Source organism: Mesitornis unicolor, unplaced genomic scaffold (genome assembly GCF_000695765.1).
Source record: "Mesitornis unicolor isolate BGI_N332 unplaced genomic scaffold, ASM69576v1 scaffold45803, whole genome shotgun sequence".
NCBI lineage: Eukaryota > Metazoa > Chordata > Aves > Mesitornithiformes > Mesitornithidae > Mesitornis > Mesitornis unicolor.
In genome coordinates, this window is record NW_010177581.1 from 56857 (window position 1) to 68795 (window position 11939).

Consider the following 11939-nt stretch of genomic DNA (forward strand, 5'->3'; position numbering starts at 1 on the left):
CATAGACTTGGGCAAAACTTTCCTTGTAAAACTCTTCAGCACAGGCAACACAGCCTTTGCTTTACCACAGATCAAAAAAAATCGTGTCCTCTGGACTATAGCTGGCTCATGTCAAGCAGAGTTTACACCTGTGACTTGTAAGGTGTAAATTGCCTTTCAATTTGAGCTTCAAGTTTTGTTTAAAACCTAAACCTTACTGTAAATTCACTGATAAATCCTCACCTGCCAGAGATATAACCCCCACCTCTAAATACCTTGTGTTTCTATACATATTCTCCGTCTGTACTTGATACAAACAGTAAGATGCTGTTGTGTCTCCACTGCAGAGCTCGGTGCAGCACTCCTTTGCACGAGTGGCAAATGAGTTAGCAAGTGGAGAGGTCTGGCTCCATGTACTGCCTGCACTTTGTAATTCTCTTCACAGCTTAGGCCCACACTGAAAGTGCCCAGGCTGTTGAAATCAATGCAAGTTGCATACCTGGATGTTTTGATTACTCAGGACTCGGTTCTTGAATCCTTCAATCCCTGCATGCAGCTTCACAAGTTCTCAGGAAAGGAAGTCCTGTACAGATCCTGATGTCACCCTCTCTGCTGCTGTCCTCTGTACACCTCCTGCTTGGAAAAATCCACAAGAACCAGCGCATATTCCCATGCATCGCAGCGCCCCAAAACTAGAACCTTCACTTTTGCACAGATTCAGTTTTAACATGTAGGAGGCTGACCTTAGCAAGCCAAAGTAATTTATTTCTATCTAGCTCCAATGTGTAGAAGCTTATTCAGAAATTGAGTGTGTGGTTTGGCTATTTTCACCTTTAGCAATCCATTCTAGAGTGCCATTACTCAGTGATAAATTGGTTTTAATTCACAGAAAAAAAACCCAACAAAAGAGTGAGGTTTCTTTCCTTGCTCTTGCTTTTATGAGGGCATGCTAAGATTATGCTTAAGCAAGCGATTTACTCATTAGTCTGGTTATAGTAATTTCTGGGAAGATCTATGCACAGTGCTAATCATGGCATATGATATGAAATACAGTTAGATTTGGGGTTTGTTGTTGTTGTTTTTTTCAATTTCTGATCATTCTACAATTGTTTGAAGAAATAATGCAATACCATCTTTTTTTTTTTTTTAAAGAATTTTCTCTTCATTTTTTTATTATAAAGGGACCAAGTTACCATAGCACAGAAGCACAAACGTTGGATTTTATGCAATGTAGATAGCAGCATCCGGCAGCTAGAGCTCCCACTTCACTGAACTTGCCTATTTTGAGTAGAGCATCTACAGGGACACAGCATAAGGGTCTCTTAGCAGCCCTCACCAGCAACGTGTTTGGGATGCCAGGAGGTTGTACAGCTGCAAGGAAGAAGTTGTTGCTCCTCTTTCTGTTGTTTCCAGTAATCACCCTCAGAACATACACTTTATATGTGACACTAACGGTATGATACCATACTAACCAAACATGGGGGGCTGGCTATTTAAAAAGAAGCTATATAAAGCACATGGCATAAATACACATCAGTCTTTTCATTTAGTGCTCAGAGATCTCCAAGCTAAAAACTAAAAGCAGAGGGAAGAAATGCCCTAGTTCTGTGAATATCAGTAGAGCTACAGTGTATGATCCTGGATTAATACAATAATGAGCTCACCTGTGGGACCAGATCCCTCAAATTCCCTTTATTTTTGGCAAATCTGCAAGTTGAGGTTTGCATAGAGACTCCCACTGCCACATTGAATCAGGGGACAGAGTTTATGGAGGGCATTTTTTTTTGTTAAGAAACATGGGAACAGGATTGTTTCAATCCTTTTACCCCAACATCCCAATTTTCAAAAGGTAGTTATATATTTCCATAAATTTCATCAAAATACCATGGAGCACTGGGGCCCTATTTCCTATCTGTGCATTTGGTTCCTCTGTGCCGCAGTGAAATGCCACACTTCCACAAGAAGAGAGCTGAAATGAGAGAGCGGAGCTAGCAGAGACACAGGTCCAAGTAAGGGACAAATATCACCTCCACAAGCAGGCTGTGGCTCCCAAGCCCCTGCTCTGCAGAGGGAAGCAGGGGTTGATACCAAAGGGAAAACAGGCAGGCAGATGGGAGAAAGAGATGGAAAAGTATGCAATGACAGCAGCAAGCACGTTCTTTCAGTTCCCCCCACTTTCTAGTCTCCCTCCTCTCCCCCTTTTTTGTCATTATTTGAGAGACTGCAAACACACTTCCATGGGCCCTTCAACCAGAACTGAAAACCGAAAGCAAGCCAAAGGGAGTAGACACTCCATTTTGCCAAAGATCTAATCCTTTCCTGTTCAAAAACTAAAGTCAAATTTTATTTCTATGATGATGGCTGCCACAGGAAGCATTTTGCCACAAAACATGATTCCCAGGACTTCATCTCTCTAGCTGTATATTCAGAAGAAGCCACTAATATGTTTTAAGAGAGACTATAAATCGCCTTGCCAAGCAAGTGCTTACATTGGGTTTACCTTCTACTGAGTTCATAACCCAGCTGCGATTCCCCGGTCTCATCCATGTTTCCTTCCTCTACCTTTCTGCTCTTCTTTAGGAAAACACCTCCCAGTGTCCGCCATGTCCTGTTGTGCTGCTAGCTTTGTTTTGTCCTCGGGTGTCCAGTGGTCAGGCAGTCACTGTCAGCTGGCTTGCAAATTGTATTTTGTGTATATTTTATTCTGACTGAATTCTGAAATGGAAATATTTTAAAATAAGAATTAAATTATTTATGTTGCTTGTGTTGTAGAATAAAGAAGCAAATGCAAAATAAATTATGCTTTGGTTTTGTCTAAAAGTTATTTTACAGTTACTGATGAAGCAGGATAGACAAAGGGCTTGAAATACTTGGTATGTACTAGCTGGGACTGGAGTTTTCACAGGTGATCTGGGGAATTCAGCTACTTTGAGCTGCTGGGAATTTTTTTTGGTGGGAGCTGAGATCTGAACACTTTACAAATGGGCCCTACACCACTCCAAGCCAGAGTCTGGGCTTTCAGGGGTGGTTAAGGTTGAAGCCACTGAGACAGCTAATGGTGTAAGTAGATACCATGCAGAATTTTGAAGCATCTAAACAGGTGAAGCATTTCTCCTTCCATTAAAATAAGGAAAATACTTTTGTATTTGTTAGAGATGGAATTAAAAACAAACAAAAAGGCAAAAACCCACACAAACATGGCAGAAAATGCATCTGCTTTCAGTCCCATAAGTAACTGAAAGCTGTCCTAAAAGGTAACCTTAGGAGTTGAACTCTACAAATTCCGTCACACACCAAAGTAACCACTTTACTGCCACTGAATCTAGACAGTGCCCACCCCAGCCCAGTCCAGCCCCAGCATGAAAGCCACTGCCTGTAAACACCTCCAGGGACAAGCAGCCGTCGCAGGACGGGGTTCCTTGGAGTGACAGTTCACAGCCAAACTTTTGTGGGGTGTTTATTCCCCAAGGATGCTCTGTTTAGCTTGCACTCAGAAAGCATTCCCACTCTACAGGTGTGCGCAAACAGCATGGATACTGCAAAGTTTCATCCCTCTAAAAAGCTTGGCAAGGGCTCTCCCTTATTGCCTAAATCTCTCTTTTGCTTAAAGTTGGATCATTCATCGCTCCTGCTGAGAGAAAAAAAAACTTTAATTTAATGGAAATAGTCAATGAAAACAGTAAACACCTTCACAGCAGCTACACATACACTTCCATATTCAACCAGAATTTAGGTACAGAAGAAGGAAGGGTTGGCCAGTAGCCATCACGAGAACTGTCATGGGGCTCCCCCCCGGAAGCAGTGTTTCAGTGACAAGGCATACAGTAACATTCAGGGTACATCGCTGTGCGCTCAGGGATGCCATCCACAGCCCAAGGGGAAGCTTTCCACATGATCTGCAGTGCCAATGCAGGCTACATTCCCACCTGGGCTCACTGGGATCTCTAGGCATGGTCTCCCATGCCCTGAAGCAACACAAGGTCTGGCCTTCAATGTCTGTTACACAACTGCCTCGTCAGCACAAAGGTTAAGAGAAACGTATTAGAGCAGATTACAAAGCAACTAAATGAGGTTGTGATGCTTTAATAATCTTACGGCACTCCTGGCAAAACAGAGTGCGCTAAATCCCAACAGTTGGAGCCAATTGCATTGCAGGCACCTACCTTCTGCTGCGCCACACGTCTCATTTAAATCCCATTAGGAAGATTTTCATTTCCTCCTAAACACCATTCATTGATGTCAACCAACCACTGAATAAATACAGAAAGCATGGTTCCACTATTTTACTCACTCCTTACATGTACAAATTCCCTGCTGCCTTCTCACTTAGTGGTGGGGTCAGAGGGGTATGGCTTCTGCTGCCGCCAGTGAGCAAGGAAGGGGCCCACACAGATTCCAGAGCAGGGTGCAGGAAAGGCAGCAGCCACTGAACAGCATTGCTTTGTAGACAAAATTTAACAGATGCCAGACATCTTTCCAAATTGCTATTTTTTTGACAGGGTACCAAGAGAGCGCCCAGTGTCACCACTACCATTTTGCAGATGGGATGAAAACAAACAGCAAGTCAAAAAATCTGTCCTTGACCTCAAAAGGGACCAAGTACCTACAGCACGTGCTCTGGCCTCCTGTTTACCCCAGGGCTGCAGACCTGAGGGATACAGACAGATTTGGCAAGAGGGAGAGAAAAAAGCAACAGTAAAGACAGTTTATGGGAGGGATAATAGAGATGGAAATTAGAGATGCTGGCAGATACTTCAAGACTAAAAAGAAGGGAAAGGCACTTCAATATCAACAGCTGATGCACGATAGGGTTGCGTAGGAGACCACTGGCACATCCGTACACGCAAACATGCAGAAAGTACGAGCATGGTAATAACTGGACAATATTCAGTAATCCTGCTGGAATCGTGGTCTCCAGGACAGATGTTTCTTGATCCACATTTTACAGACAGAGAAACCCTTTTTTAGCCACTGAGTGAGCCTGTGACAGAAGGAGAAACAGCAGGTAAAACTGGGCTTGGGGTCTGTCCTCTGAGATGCATGAAACCCGGGGATCTCCAGTTTCTGAGCTTTTGGCAAATAAGCTTGCATCAGGATAAACCTCTTAACATCTGATATCACCGTAAACAAACAGAGTTGAACTCTTTATCCAAATGGCCGACACAATGTCCTAGAACAGTGCACTCAGCATCCAGGCTTCAAAACCCAACAGAATCCCAAATAAACCAAAACAAGTTAGATGGAAGCACAGGTCAATTGGGTCCTGGTCTTATGCTGAAGAAAAAAAGTCCAAATAAACAACAAAAAACCCCAACCCACACCATAAGCCCCAAACCAACACATTAGTCAGACTGTGTGGGTAATTTTCTGACTCCTGATAGACATCCATTGTGGTAAATCTGGTGTAGGTTTGGGTTTGCTTTGTTTTTACAGAGACTTGCACCTTTATCTACACTGTATTTACTGGGAGATCTGTGTCCACACAGCAGAGCCAATACTTCTGGTTTGCCAGCTCTGAGGAAATATGCCCAAGCTGGGCTATTTTGGTTCACTGTGGTTAGCGTGACCACTTCTGAGGAGGTCTCTCACCATCCTCCTTCCCTACCACAGTCAAACAAAATTACTTAGGATTAAAATAATTTAGAATACTTTCCTGTGTGGTATTTCTTAATTATTTACTATGGTTTTGAGTGTTACATTACATTCCTGGCAGACTGCTTTGTACTTCAAATCAAGTTCTCCTTTGTGCCAGGGATTATGGGGAGAGGAGCAGATAAAAATAAAACTGGATAAGATGCTATATTGAAATCTATTCCTATAAATGAGGATGCCCAGGAGGTCAGGAACAGACAAATCTTCAAGTTTGGGAAACAAGAGTGTCAAACACAATCAGAAAGTGAAAAATGGTTTTGTAAATGTACCGCTGTAACTCATGTAAGGAAGGGAAGGTGACAAGGCTCTTGGCTGGTGTGCAAAAGCAATTCATCTTCCCTTGGGAAAACACGGGAATCAGTTTCTGGGTAGAATTGCAATGGTGGCACCACAAGAGCAAACGCCCTGACAAAAATGTTCATTTAAAGTCCCCGCTGCAGGGGTGGTCATCAGAGCAGATCTTACATCTCTCACATCCTTTACCTTTTCTTTTAGAAGGTCACTAAATAATTTAATATCTCCATGCAGGCTCTTGTGACCTGAGCGAATAAAGATTATTAGGTTACAAAACCAACCATGGAAAAAAATAAAAGTGGAAGTTTAAATCTAGTTTGCTAAAAATATTTTCTTACAAGTTTTCAATCACATCTCCTTCAGCATTCCAGGGGAACAAGAGTAAGAGGGATGGGGACAGAAATGCAGCATAACATTGTGCCGTGGAATTTTCTAGACAGAGCTGTACTGAGAGCAGAACAAGGATGACCAGCATTAGGAGTCCCTCAGGGGTAATGGTGGGGGGGCGGGTATTGGGTAAGCTTTGCCATCCCAGACAACAGCACAGACCTGAGTGATTGCTGAAGAAACAGAGGATGAGACAGAAGAGCCCACGCCTGGGCACAAGTGCCAAACTGTGTCACTTTTAGTGACTCTTTTAGAGCCTGAGCTATGAAACCAAGCCAGGCTGGCTGGCCAAGGTTTCCTTTCAAGGAGGCATCATCCTGCATGCAGCAAAATACAATGTTTGGAGCCAAATAAATTTTAGGAAGCTGAAGAACAGCATCAAAACACAAATGCCTCTAACAAGTCAGGTCTAGTGCTGCCCCTACAAGCCGGGCCCATTATAACCACGCACCCACACAGGCCCTGGTTCCTCCTGCCATAGCACACCAAGTCACAGAATCACAGAATTATTAAGGTTGGAAGAGACCCCTAAGATCATCAAGTCCAACCATCAACCTGACCCCACCATGCCCAATAAACCATGTCCTGAAGTGCCACATCCACAAGTTTTTTGGACACCTCCAAGGATGATGACTCCACCCTGGGCAGCCTGTTCCAGTGCTTGACCACCCAAATCACTTGACCTTGGGAGACTGAGGCTACCCTTGGAGATGGGATGAGAGGTTCCCCATCTTGTAGCAGAAATCAAATCGAGTCACTGCCTCAGCTCTTCTGCTCACAGCTGATTGTGTTTGTACACCACTGCCCCAAGCAAAATTCAGTTGTTCTTCAAAAAGAAAACCCACATATACTCAACCTGGACCCAAGCCTTCCCCATCATACAGCTCTGCTCCCATAGAGCAGTGCTGGAACTTCACAGAGGAACAAGACTTTGCACAGCAGCATCAATGCAGGCCATGCTGGCCAAACTCGAACTCTCCATGGGGCACTCTCCTCCCGCTCGCTGTCCAGGAGGGTGTCCCTGCACCGGGTATTTTCTCAATACTCTCTCAAATGTCAATCAAGTCTGTTCAGGTCATCCCTTCAATCTCCTCGAGACCCAGAGGAGAATTTTCTTTATGTTTTTGTACTTTCTTTATGTTTTTATACTGTTTTGGCCCTTCTACCTGTACAAGCCCCCACCTCAATGTCAGCTTCCCACAGCAGACGTTACTGTGTAACTCCATACACCTCAATATCCCAGCATCACGCTTGGGCTACAGCTCAAATCTGCCTGCCAAAAACCTAGCCTGTTAGTTATACAGCTGTCTGCGCTGAATAATGGTTTTTCCCTTTTTTTGTGCCCTGTCAGGTAACTCCGTGGTCAATGTATGCCACCAGCCCTGCTAATGAAGCTTTTTGCATCTAAGATTTGCTCACTGGTCTTTGTGCAACAAGAGTCCTATCCTCAAATCTAGGTTGCAGTCACAACTTTGCTGACAAGTTGAACCATTAACAAGTGCACTTGAGAAAATAAAGCTCTTGCCATGTCTGCAGATTTGGTGCCTTTCTTTCTTTATACAAAGGATGTTCTTTTTTTTTTTTCTTTTCATTTCTATAGTGAGCTTTATTTTACAGGTTGCAGGAGACAGTGCATCTTTCCTCATAAGTTGGAAGTAGAAATCTTTAGGTTCACAACAGATTCAGCTTCAGGGTACAAACTTTGAATGGCAACAGCACACAAAACACATTATTTCAAGCAAAATGCTGTTCCACTTCACCTAAATTAAAACAGCACAAAATTGCCCAAAGCCTCTCAGGTAATGCTGTGTTAAATAATGCACACTTCAATTCAGGGAGTTGCATATCAATTGAGAAGTCCACGGACAGGAATAATTTTCTCTCTTGTCCTGAAGGGACAACCGAGACAGCTTTCCGTGTTGTTGTCCTGAAGGGACAACTTTCCTTGACAGCTGAGCCCCACACTGAACAAGCGTCTCCCGATTTACAGCCCCAGTTCTTGTGCAGATGCAGTCTGCAGCTGCAGGGAAGCCACTTTCTCAGTGATGGGCTGGGGTTAAGGAGAAGCGAGGAACCAGCCTGATCTGTGCTAGAGGTCAGGCAGTCAGACCGCGCTTATCCTTCAGCTTTCTCCTTAAGGCTTCTCCTTTGGCCACTCAAGGACCTGGCAGTGCTTAACCTTTTAATCCTCCATTTACAGAACCTGAAGGTTGCCCCCAGACTATGTCCTTGGTCCAGGTTATCACACCTATCATCTCCACATGTATATGAGCGGTTGTCAGCCACTGCAAGCTTAGGTACTGCACCAGTTGGTTTAGTTTATACAGATCATTTTCACTCATTCTTCCTGTTATTGCTAAATATGTTTCAGGGCAGGACTGGATTTCAAAAAACTGTACTTCCTCAGGCTTTCAAATGTTTCAAGCATTTTAACTGACAAATGAAGACTCACAGATTATTAATGACAGGAAAGATATCAGGCCTTCTCTAAATCTGTAATTTAGAGACATTAACCTGTAAGAGAGTATGTTAATACCCACAGTTCTTCTGCTCTGGCTTTAAAGAGATGACAAAGGCATAAAAAATAATTTGCTGCTTTTTTTTCCAATCTGGTGAAGAACTTGGCCCATTTTAGTAACTAGAAGAGCTATTCCTTCTCCAACAGCAAGCTCTTGGCCACACTGCTTCTAAGCAGCAGTATCAGAAAGACTCATTCCCTCAGCATCTGGAGTCAAAAGATTTTTGGCAGCAAATGACATGAAGCAAATCAGGCTATGAAGATATGATCATGCTTCTGTATAAGATTTACTGTGTTAGCAACAAGTACTGACACCGAGACTGCTGTATTTAGATACAGTCTCATGGGATTTGATACAGGGATTCACAATATTCCAGCAGAAAATTGTATCGCTTTGAACAAAGAATTGCTAAATGGATTGAAACTCAGCTGTTCTAGGCAAAGCAAAAATCGCATCGTCAGTGACTGCACTTAGTTGGGATGAGTTGCCAAAATGCTGCCATAGCAATCTTGCCAACCACAACCACAAAAAAAAAAACCCTAAATCAAAACAGGACAATTTACTTTTAATACAGACCCCAAGCAAGAACATTTGGGAGAAAAGAGAATCCATCAGCGAACCCTCCCTTCTGTAATCTTTTTTTCCTCCAATGATGGTACTAATAGAGATTGTGCAGTGCTGTGGGGAGTTGGGGCTTTTTGTTTGTTTTGTTGGGGTTTTTTTGAGGGGGGTATTCAAATCTTTCAAACATGCTGAAAGAGAGGTTGAAATGTGGGCAATCCAAGTTTTCTAGGTTTTTCCACTATTATACATCATTTTACCCATTCCCAACTTACCGAATAAAGGCAGCACAAGAGTCTGCAGATCGCTTGCAAGGTCCATGTCTAAGGCCTGCCCAGCATCACACAAGGTCAACAGTCAGGGTATACAACATCCAAAACGGTGAACAATACCATATTACAAAAATAAATAGTATTCAGTCAGATGCAGATAAATCTTAAAAGTTTACTTTAAAAAGCTCAGCTAAAAGTTAACCAGACATATTTTCTACTTGAAGGTTTATTTCCATATATTGGCACAAAGTAGAGGAAAAAAAACACCAGCAAAAGAAATATAATGTGGATAAAGGATACAAAAAGGTATGTGCCATTCTTTAATGTCAGTGGCAAAAAACACACCTGCTCTATTTCTTGAAGCCTTATAAAGAAGAGCTACAGCCATCACTGCAGACACTACACATATTACAATTTATAAAGATGCTCATAGTTGGTAGTCAAATGCATGCAAATTTTACAGCCGTGGTAACAATTTATTGGGTATAGCAGTCTCAGACAGAAGATCTCAAAAAAAAAATTAAGGCAAGAATGCAATAGTTCAGCTCTGTTTTTAATCGTTTAACTTAGATTAGGTTGTATTGCTGGTATTAGAATAGTATAAAGCTTTATTTAAAAAAATGGGAGAGAGAAGACATTTTATATTGCTATCAAATTAGTGTCTTCAACAGGAAACCTCAATGAGTGGGTTTTTTTAGGTATACTTAAGGAAAGACTATTTTTTACTTAAGGGGACTTCATTTATTTTTATATACTGCAAGAATTACGCTTTTCCAAAATACAGAACAAGCTCTCCTCCTCCTGGCACCACCTGCCTCTTCTTGTTCACAGCCATACGCACATACAGACACCCCCTCACAGCTGCCCCCCCTCCCCACTCCCCATGCTCAGGCTCCCTGCCCCGTGAAGCTTTTGCCTGCTTCTTGGATATGCCAGCACTGCCAGGTATTTATCCCTTATCAAGGCCTTTTAACTTCCTCGTTCCCTTTGCCAGAGGCATTTCTAATCAATTTTTTTCTTTTTTGGAGTATCCACCTTACAAAGTAGTGATCTGCCTCAGCTCTCACTAAGCTTATGGCACCACTGCTAAAAGCATATGCAGCCAAAAGCAAACACGGTCATCCTGGCTCTTCAGAAACGCTCTGCTTTGCCCCGAGGTGCTTAAATGTGTGTGCAACACCAGCCTTTGGTATCATGATCTTAGAAAAGATGCCTGAAAACTGCTCATAACTGCATTTTGGGGAAGAGGAGAGAGAGAGACACACTTAACTCTCCTATGAAACTCAGTGTAAATTAAATACATGCAGAAGCCAAGAGATGACAACTCTAAGAAAGATGAAAAGAGAGGCTGCCCACCTTCCTGATGCCTTGCTAACCTTTGCCTCCTCTTGCTTATGGCTGCCACAGGACAACCTATACTTCAAGCCCAGTTTCCAGTTCAGGATTCCCAAGCAGAGCACTGGCAATCCCAAATCCCTCAGAAGTAAACTGCACTCAGCAACACATTTAGGAAAGTCATGGTAAAATGGTGGAAGTATTATTACATAAATTGAATGGCTCTTTTCTATTCCTATACTTTGTGCATATATTAATTTATATTTTTAATTCAGATTTTTGGCTAGGTGTCTTCATAAATGGCATGCTATGAAGTTCAGTTTTAATTATTGATGAAAACAGCAGCCCTGAGTCAGCATAAGTTGCAAAAAAATCTTTAAGGTACCTCACAGAGAAGCAGAATCAGTCAATAATGTCTTTTCCTTCAAAATCAAAGGCAAAGCACCTGATAAGTCACACCACGGGCAGGAGGCCACACCACCAGGACAAATTATCCTGTGTAAACTTTCAGGTAACTGGAGTTCTGACACTGAACGGCCATGGCTGTCTTTACGGTGTATTCATTATGCCAGATAAATGCTTTCTGAGTTAAGCTTTCAAAAAAAAAATGTTTAAAAGTCCCCTCATCAGATGGGGCTCCCCGATGCTGTGGGCACCGGCTGCATGAGGGGGCCTCACAAGATGGCATCGGGCACCTCCGCCTCTGCAGCCCAGCTCGGGGAAAACTGCCGATCCCACTCAGCATCCAGCCCTCTCCACCTGTCCCAGTCTAAAGGTAACTGCTCACTTCTGGACAGTGCTCCTACGCAGCAGGTTGCTCGGTGTCCCAGTGCCATGGAAGGTTTACAAAGCATTGACAAGATGGCTACATGGTTACACAAGGCAATGTGGGCTGAAGCAAAAAAACCCCGACACAACACAACAAACCAGCACAAACCCA